This window comes from Lathyrus oleraceus, chromosome 6 (assembly GCF_024323335.1).
Source record: "Lathyrus oleraceus cultivar Zhongwan6 chromosome 6, CAAS_Psat_ZW6_1.0, whole genome shotgun sequence".
NCBI lineage: Eukaryota > Viridiplantae > Streptophyta > Magnoliopsida > Fabales > Fabaceae > Lathyrus > Lathyrus oleraceus.
In genome coordinates this window covers 19,401,347-19,410,982 of record NC_066584.1, presented here as the reverse complement: position 1 = coordinate 19,410,982, position 9,636 = coordinate 19,401,347, and positions in this window count along the sequence as shown.

Sequence of the window (9,636 nt, the reverse complement as noted above, 5' to 3'; positions counted from 1 at the left end):
TTTTCAAAACATTTTCCTACGCATTTCTCAACCACTTTTTCAAACCAGAAAAACATAAATGATTGAGCAATTAAGAGTCCATGGATAACCATGGATACAAAGGGTGCTAACACCTTCCCTTTGTATAATGTACCTCCCGAACCTAAGAATCTAAATTAAGGTCTTTCCTGTTCTTTTCCACCTTTCCTTATTGGATAAAAGAAAAGTCGGTGGCGACTCTTGCTAACCGCGACATTGCGATTAAAAAAACACAAAAAGTCAGTTCACCGTATGACACATTCCAATACTCGAATGGAAACTGTTATTATATGTAAACTCGATTAAAGGCAAGAAACTATCCCAATTTCCTCCTTGTTCCAAAACACAAGACCTCAAAAGATCTTCAAGTGACTGAATAGTCCTCTCCGTTTGACCATCAGTTTGCGGATGATATGCAGAACTCAAACGCAACTTCGTACCCAAAGCACTTTGCAAACCTTCCCAAAATCTCGAAGTGAACCTCGGATCTCTATCCGAAACAATACTCGACGGTATACCATGCAAACACACAATCCTCTCGATGTACAACTTAGCAAGTCTCTCCCTCGAATAATCCATTCTCATCGGAATAAAATGAGCACACTTCGTCAGTCTGTCCACAACGACCCAAATCGCCTCACAATTACTCGATGTTCTTGGTAAGCCCGAAACAAAATCCATAGAGATACTATCTCACTTCCGCTCGGGAATAGATAACGATTGCATCAAACCAGACGGCTTTTGATGTTCAATGTTTGACTTTTGGCAAGTCAAACATGAATACACAAATTCCGCTACATCCTTCTTCATACCTTGCCACCAAAACATCTTCCTCAAAACTTGATACATCTTAGTAGCACTAGGATGAATACTCAGACCACTTCTATGCCCTTCCTCAAGAATCCTCTTTCTCAAATCCATACCATCCGGAACACACACTCGATCACGACACCTCATGATACCGTTCTCATCAATCCGAAAGTCACCACCTTTACCTTGGTTAATCAATGTCATAACATCGACTAACTTCAAATCTGACCTCTGACCTTCTCTAATCTCATCAAGAACGTCACACGTAAGCTTCAACATCCCAAGCTTAACAAATGAAGACATCGCTTCACAAACCAAACTCAAATCCCTAAATTGCTCCAACAATTCAAACTCTCGCATCATCAACATAGACATATGCAATGACTTCCTACTCAATGCATCGGCTACAACATTCGCCTTCCCAGGATGATAATTCAAACCAAAATCATAATCCTTCAAGAATTCCAACCATCTTCGTTGCCTCATATTCAATTCTTTCTGATCGAACAAGTACTTCAAACTCTTGTGATCACTAAACACATCAAACCTCGATCCAAACAAGTAATGTCTCCAAAGCTTCAACACAAACACAACGGCGGCCAACTCAAAATCATGCGTCGGATAATTCTTCTCATGAACCTTGAGTTGCCTTGAAGCATAAGCTACCACTTGCCCCTTTTGCATCAGAACACCTCCCAAACCCAACAAAGAAGCATCGCAATACATAACGAAGGTTTCTAACGGATCCGGTAAAATCAAAATAGGAGCCGTAGTCAATCTTCTCTTAAGCTCTTGAAAATTCGCTTCACACTGCGAAGTCCAAATGAAAGCTTAACCCTTCCTAGTCAACTGCGTCAACGGTAACGACAACTTAGAAAATCCCTCAATGAACTTCCTATAATAACCAGCCAAACCAAGGAAACTTCAAATCTCTGCAACAGACTTAGGAGCTTCCCACTGAGATACAACTTCGATCTTCGTAGGATCCACAGAAATCCCACCGCTCGAAATCACATGTCCAAGAAAACTTACTTCACTCAACCAAAATTCACATTTAGAAAGTTTAGCAAACAACTTCCTCTCTTTCAACACCGATAACACAACCTTCAAATGCTCTGCATGATCCTCTTCGCCCTTGGAATAAATCAATATATCATCGATGAACACAACTACAAACTTATCCAGATAATCATGAAAGATTCTATTCATATACTCCATAAATACACCAGGTGCATTCGTCACCCCAAAAGGCATCACGGAGTACTCGTAGTGACCGTACCTTGTCCTAAAAGCAGACTTCTGAATATCCTCAACCTTTATAAGAATCTGATGATACCCAGACCTCAAATCAATTTTGCTAAACACACAAGCTCCAACCAGCTGATCCATCAGATCGTCAATCCTCGGAAGTGGATACTTGTTCTTAATCGTCACTTTATTCAGTTGTCTATAATCAACACATAATCTCATAGAACCTTCTTTCTTCTTGACCAATAGCACAGGTGCACCCCACGGTGACACACTAGGACGAATAAACTTCTTCTCGAGTAAGTCTTCAAGTTGACTCTTCAACTCTTTCAACTCAGAAGCGGACATTCGATAGGGAGCCATCGATACAGGACTAGTTCTAGGAACTAAATCAATCGAAAACTCGACCTCTCGTTCCGGCGGTAAATCACATATATCTTCCGGAAATACCTCCGCAAATTCATAAACTATTGGCAGTTCTTCGATCGTCCTCTTCTCCCGAATATCCAAAGTTGCCAACAACATAAACAACTCGGCACCATCTTGCACCGATTCGTCAATTTGCTTAGCAAACACACACCAATCTTCCTTAGCACCAACTTCAGGAAAAATAACCGTCTTCTCAAAACAGTTGATATACACCCGGTTAAGTTTTAACCAATTCATACCCAAAATCACGTCGAGTTGCTCTAACGGAAGACAAACTAAATCAATTCCAAAATCCCTACCAAATATACTCAACGGACAATTCAAACACACATAGGAAGTAGAAACAGAACCCATAGCAGGTGTATCAATAATCATACTTCTACGCATATCAGATAATATGAGATTCAGCCTCTTAGCACAATCCAAAGAAATGAAAGAATGTGTTGCACCGGTATCAATAATGGCAATCAAAGGTGTACCCTTAATAAAGCACATACCTTGGATTAGTCTATCATCGGTAGTGGTCTCCGCACCAGACAATGCAAACACCTTTCCATTCACTTGCTCCTTCTTCGGCTTATCACATTGCGAACTAATGTGACCTTTCTCACCACAGTTGAAACAAGTTACGTTCGAACCAACCCGAAACATCAAACAAACAGTATCGATCGTGTCAGATACACAAATCAAATACCACGGAAAACCTACTACTATTGACCAACTGGTCAACCAGGCTCTGATACCACTAATGTAACACCCCTTTTTCTACCCCAAATTATTTAGCATATAATCAGAGTAAATAAGCACGCATATAAAGAAAAAGGCGTCACATCGACGTTTTCGAAAACTAAAAGCTTTCAAAACCAACAATACACCTGGTCATTCAAAATAACACATTTCACTCAACATGAATATTCAAGCAATATGCGTTCGCAGCGGAAAATAAAGAATACTCATGTAATTCATAATATGATCCATGTCCCATACCATGATTATCTCTCAATAATCACTTCAAATAAAACAAAACAATTAATGACATAAAGCATATCAAAATAAGATATGAGTTCAATACCACTAATCTACCCAGTGTTACATGACCAGAGCATTGACTCATTACCAAATTCAAACTAAATACGGAAACTCTCCAGCTAATCTTGAGCGAGCTACCGTCCACCTACTCCAGCAATACTACTCTGTAGTATCTGCACGATACCCATGTAAAGGTAACAATGTACAAAATGGAGGCGCCAATTTGAATGGCGACACCATGCACAAAATGCACATGGGCGCCAATTCATTTGGCTACCACGTACAAACACAATTTTCCATGCTCAAATTCATTTGCCTATAAATTCATCCACACCATCAAAACTTCTTCCACACCATCACTCACTACTTCTTCTATAATTTCATCTACAACAACTTCTTGTAGTTTCATCTGCACCAACCGGTTTCATCCCCGACAAAATGTCTATCCTCATAATGGGTGAATCGTACAGAGGAACAGTTGCAAACATAGCAACTTATGTAAGCGTTTGTTTTAATAGAGTCCCTTTGAATAACATATTAACTTAGTAAAGTTTTTTGTTCTTTCTTTTATAGGATGTTTCAAGGTTCCGGACTCGGTTCCACGAATATGTCCACATGGACCCGATGATTCAACCTTATGTTGAACTCGTCGGTTTTGGACATATAAGCAAAATTTTGTCTTGGTCGGTAGATAACAAATTCATTCTTGCTTTATGCGAAAGATGGTGTCCCGAGATACACACATTTTGGTTCCCATCTGGTGAGTGTACCGTGACGTTAGAAGACGCCTACATGCTTTTGGGACTGCCCATTGAAGGTAAGGTTGTAAATGGTATAACCAATTGTGCAAATTTATATGATAACTATAGAGGTCAAGGTATACTACTTTCACGCCTTAAGTCATACTATAACAGTTTATACTTAGATGAGCATTCTACCGAAGATGCTCGAATAATAAAAACTAGGTGTTACATTATGCTTTTAATTGGTTCTTTTTTATTTTCTGAAGGTAGTGGTTCTAGTATGTATATTATGTATTTACCTTTACTTAGACATGTAGATAGAATATGAAGTTATAGTTGAGGATCTACTTGTCTGGCCTATCTCTATAGCTCTTTGTACAAAAACTCACACAAAGACACATCTACCTTTTCTGGATGTGCTGTTTTGCTCCAAGCATGGGGTTGGTCAAGACTACCGTCCCTAACACCCGTCAACAACAACCCTTTCACATTCCCGTATGCACAAAATAAGTTGTTTAAATTGCTATATATTTACTTACTTCTTTAAAGATTATTATCTCTAACTAATATTTTTACATTTTGGTGCAGATGGTTTGCATGTGGTATGAGTGATAACAGATGTCCTAGACACTATATTACTCAGTATCGCAATTTGTTGGATCACCTTCGACCGACATACGTAAGGATAATAACCTCATTATTTCGTTATAATTTGTTAACTTCTTCTACCAAGATTATAATCCAAGTTACTTTCACATATCAGTTCATTTGGCGTCCATATCTAAATTTGGATCACGACCATGAGGTCAACGCTGAAGACGCGGCCGTATGGACTGCATGCACACCGATAATATGATTCACAACTGTGGAGATGCACAACAGTGATCGTGTGAAGTTGTAGTTTGGTATGCCCCAAAACATCCCAGATCCCCCAACAAGCCTAGGAGAATGACATATGCGTAAAGTTAATGACCAACGGAACTTCAATCCATGGCAAAGCTTCGTAAGATCGGAGTGTCGCAAATGGAAGCACCACCATGACCATGTCTTAATTGACGCAGTCATGCCAAATGAAGAAAAACCAAGTCGTACTTATATGGCTTGGTACATGTCAGTTGGTTTTCAGTTCATCGCTGAGGATATGTACCTGTACGACCCACGCCAACAAACTTACACACCAGACACCTCAACATCTAACCCCCAACAATATTGTCAGACCGGATAACCCCCCCCCCCCCTGTCCGTCAAACTTTCCGTTCCACCAACACACAAACATACAACCAAACCATGCCATACACCCAACCCCAATACCAAGAGCATACCCCATACCACCACCAACAAATTGATCATCAACCTGAGACCCAACATCGTTTCGCACCAAACACATCACCCTACCAAAGCCGCCTTAGCCAGAACACCCAATGATCATGCAACACCAACCGCCCCTCCTCCTACCATAGCTAAGAAGCCCAAACCTCACAAAACCAAAACCTCAAACAACCTGTCATACGGTGAACTGACTTGGGGTGTTTTGCTTTTTATCGCAATGTCGCGGATAGCAAGAGTCGCCACCGACTTTTCTTTTATCCAATAAGGAAAGGTGGAAAAGAACAGGAAAGACCTTAATTTAGATTCTCAGGTTCGGGAGGTACATTATACAAAGGGAAGGTGTTAGCACCCTTTGTATCCATGGTTATCCATGGGCTCTTAATTGCTCAATCATTTATGTTTTTCTTGTTTGAAAGAGTGTTTGAGAAATGTGTGAAAATGTTTTGAAAAGGAGAATTTAACTTTGTAATGATTCTTGTATGAATGTATACAAAGTGGTTATCTCGTTTAGTTTTGAAAGTTGTTTTGAAAAGGGAAGTTGTTTAGTTTTGAAAGTTGTTTTGAAAGTGGTTATGAATGAGCCATTAAGGGTTATACCTGTCCGAGGTCTTTCCGAGCATTTCCTATCCTTATGAGGGTAAAACTGTCCTTACTATTGAGAAGTGAGTAGTTTTATCCTTTGGATGTAAAAGGGTCATCGTAGGGTCATCGATTGGTCATTGAAGGCAACGGTTGTAAGGATACCTTAGCATTCGAAGGGACGATCATCATTTAACCGTAGGCTACACCGAAGGGTCATCGAGGGACAAAATCGTATTTTCGAAGGCAACATCCGAGGGACCATGATTTATTTTATGATGATTTAATCGAAGGGTCTTTGCTAAGTGTATCCCCACATTCGCGGGACATGACCGTAATACCGTAATCGTAGGGTAACAAAGAGAGGTCCAAGATCACTTATTTAAAGGCAAAGTTTTTACAATTAATTAGGTAGCCAGGATGAATCTCCACATTAAAATTAATACATTAAAATTAATTAAGCAATTTAGGGTAGATCTTCACAAGGGTATCCCACAAATAAAGTGGAAGACCTAAACAGCAATCTTTTCCTGGGAAAGGTGAACCTTTACAAAATTCAGCAAACGGGTTAGAGTACCAAGTCAGGATGCAATCAAGGATTGCACCGCAAAAGAAATACAACAGCAAAAATGTCATGCAAAATAATGTATGATGATAAGGGAACAGATCAGAGAAGCATAGCACAGAACAAACGAAATATAAGCTACTGTCCTGTTCGCCTCTGCCTCGCCTAGCGAAGGCCTAGCGAATATTCGCTACAGGCTCGCTTAGCGATGTGCTAGCGAGCGGCTGCGGATTTTGAATTTCAGAACAGTATAATCTCAGCATGCGGCAAGTCTTATGGTATTCAATTACAGAAATGATATGGTCAAGCATTCAGGATAGGCTGGCATACTTAAACTCACATGCAAAACCTCAAATATGTTTATGAATTCAATTATAATATCACATGCAAGTTAAGAACATAAAGCGGTATCACATGCAAATTAAGAAAATGAAGCGATAATAGTAATGCAAACCTGTTTGCAATCGAATTGTAACCTTGAGTTGGCGAGCCGGATTGAGTTGGACGGAGGTAGCTTTGCTGCCGCAGGCTTTTCCTTCAGGGTTTTCCGTCTGTGAGCGCTAGGGTTTGCTTGCTAGGGTTCTCCTTTCTCCTTTTTCGTCCTCCTTCTTATTACTGAAGTGCTGGTATTTATAATGCTCTTTTTTGTGACCTAATGGGCTCAGAATGAAGCCCAGAAATTCTGATATTCGCAAGCTTCGCTAGGCGAAGGAATTGCTCGCCTAGCGAGCAAGCTATTTTGGGCTTTTACTGGATCTGATGCTTCGCTGGGGCGAGTGTCATAATGAAGTGTTCGCTAGGCGAAGGAATTGCTCGCCTAGCGAGCAAGCTAGTTTGGGCCATTTTTGGATTGGGCCTGTTGTGAGCTGGGCTTTTGTTCCTTTAATGTCAGTACCTTGCAGAATAAGTCGGAGTGTCCTGACAAATGTCTTGTAATATCAGCGGGCAAATTTTGGGGTATGACAGCTGCCCCTGTTCGATATTCTTGAACCGAGAGAGTTAGGACGGCGAGTATGCCGTTCGTGGTCTGGAGGTGAGAGATTATTGAACACTAGAATGCCCCGAAAATTTGCGCTTGTCCATTAGTCTTGATGGAGATGGGCTTAAAGATGCCATCCAGGGAGTTTGATGATGAGAGCTTCAGATTGTGTCGTACGTTAGACGATATCTGGAGACATGGGTGTCATACCGGGTCATACGCTAGACCGTATAATGAGTCGTCCATTATGCTATCGACTTCGCTGGGGAGTCAGAGTGTGTTATACGCTGCTGGGGATGAGGGATCAGAATGGATTGTACGTTAGACCGTGTCTGAATGCCAGAGTGAGTTGTTCATTGGGCGGATGACTTCGCTGAGGAGGAAAAATCAGAATGGATCATACGCTAGATCGTCTCTGAGTTGCAGAACGAAACCTCCATTAAGCGGGTGATTTCACTGGGGATAGAAGATCAGACCGGATCGTATGCTAGATCGTATCTGAGTTGAAGATCCAAATGGGTCTTATGCTAGACCGTACTGGAGTTGCAGGCTGAGTCGTCCGTTAGGCTGAATCTGATGATGAAAGGGGTAGTCGTACGCTAGACTACAATTCAGAAATGTACCTGTCACTAGGTAGCATCTGAGCAGCAGAATGAGCCGTCCATTAGGCTGAATCTGCTGATGAAAGGGAGGTAGTCGTACGCTAGACTACAATTCAGAAATGTACCTGTCACTAGGTAGCATCTGAGCAGCAGAATGAGCCGTCCATTAGGCCGAATCTGCTGATGAAAGGGAGGTAGTCGTACGCTAGACTACAATTCAGAAATGTACCTGTCACTAGGTAGCATCTGAGCAGCAGAATGAGCCGTCCATTAGGCCGAATCTGCTGATGAAAGGGAGGTAGTCGTACGCTAGACTACAATTCAGAAATGTACCTGTCACTAGGTAGCATCTGAGCAGCAGAATGAGCCGTCCATTAGGCCGAATCTGCTTATGAAAGGGAGGTAGTCGTACGCTAGACTACAATTCAGAAATGTACCTGTCACTAGGTAGCATCTGAGCAGCAGAATGAGCCGTTCATTAGGCCGAATCTGCTTATGAAAGGGAGGTAGTCGTACGCTAGACTACAATTCAGAAATGTACCTGTCACTAGGTAGCATCTGAGTAGATGAAGGTCTAACTGGGTCGTACATTAGACCGTACTTGAGTTGTTTGAAGGTCAGAATGGATCGTACGCTAGATCGTATCTGAGTTGTTGAAGGTCAGAATGGATCGTACGCTAGATCGTATCTGAGTTGTTGAAGGTCAGAATGGATCGTACGCTAGATCGTATCTGAGTTGTTGAAGGTCAGAATGGATCATACGCTAGATCGTATCTGAGTTGTTGAAGGTCAGAATGGATCGTACGCTAGATCGTATCTGAGCTGAAGGGGTCATATGTTGAGCTGAATCAGGATGAACCGTACGTTAGGCTGAATCTGATAGTATTTGTGTATGTTGTATTTGCGATAAACGTCTGGGATGGGCTTATAGATGCCATCGTTGGGAGGATGTCAGAATGAATGTTGACATGGAGTATATCTGAAAGGCGTAGTTGAATCCTGAATGTAATTGATACAGATGTCCGTCTGAATGGACCTTTGTGTTGGTTGTATCAAGAGGATAATTAACCTGAAAAATACAGTTAGCTTCATGTCATGTCATGATGCATGAGATGCAAATGTTGTATGCATGCGTGTGCTGTGAAGTGATGTAATGAGTGAATTATGCGTCTGGAATAAATGCGAGCTTTGTATGCATGTATATGATGTAATGTATATGATGCGGAATGAAAATTGTATGTAGGTATGTGATGTGAAATGAGTGCACTATGCGTCTGAAACGTTCTTCCAGGGGACTCTACTGGG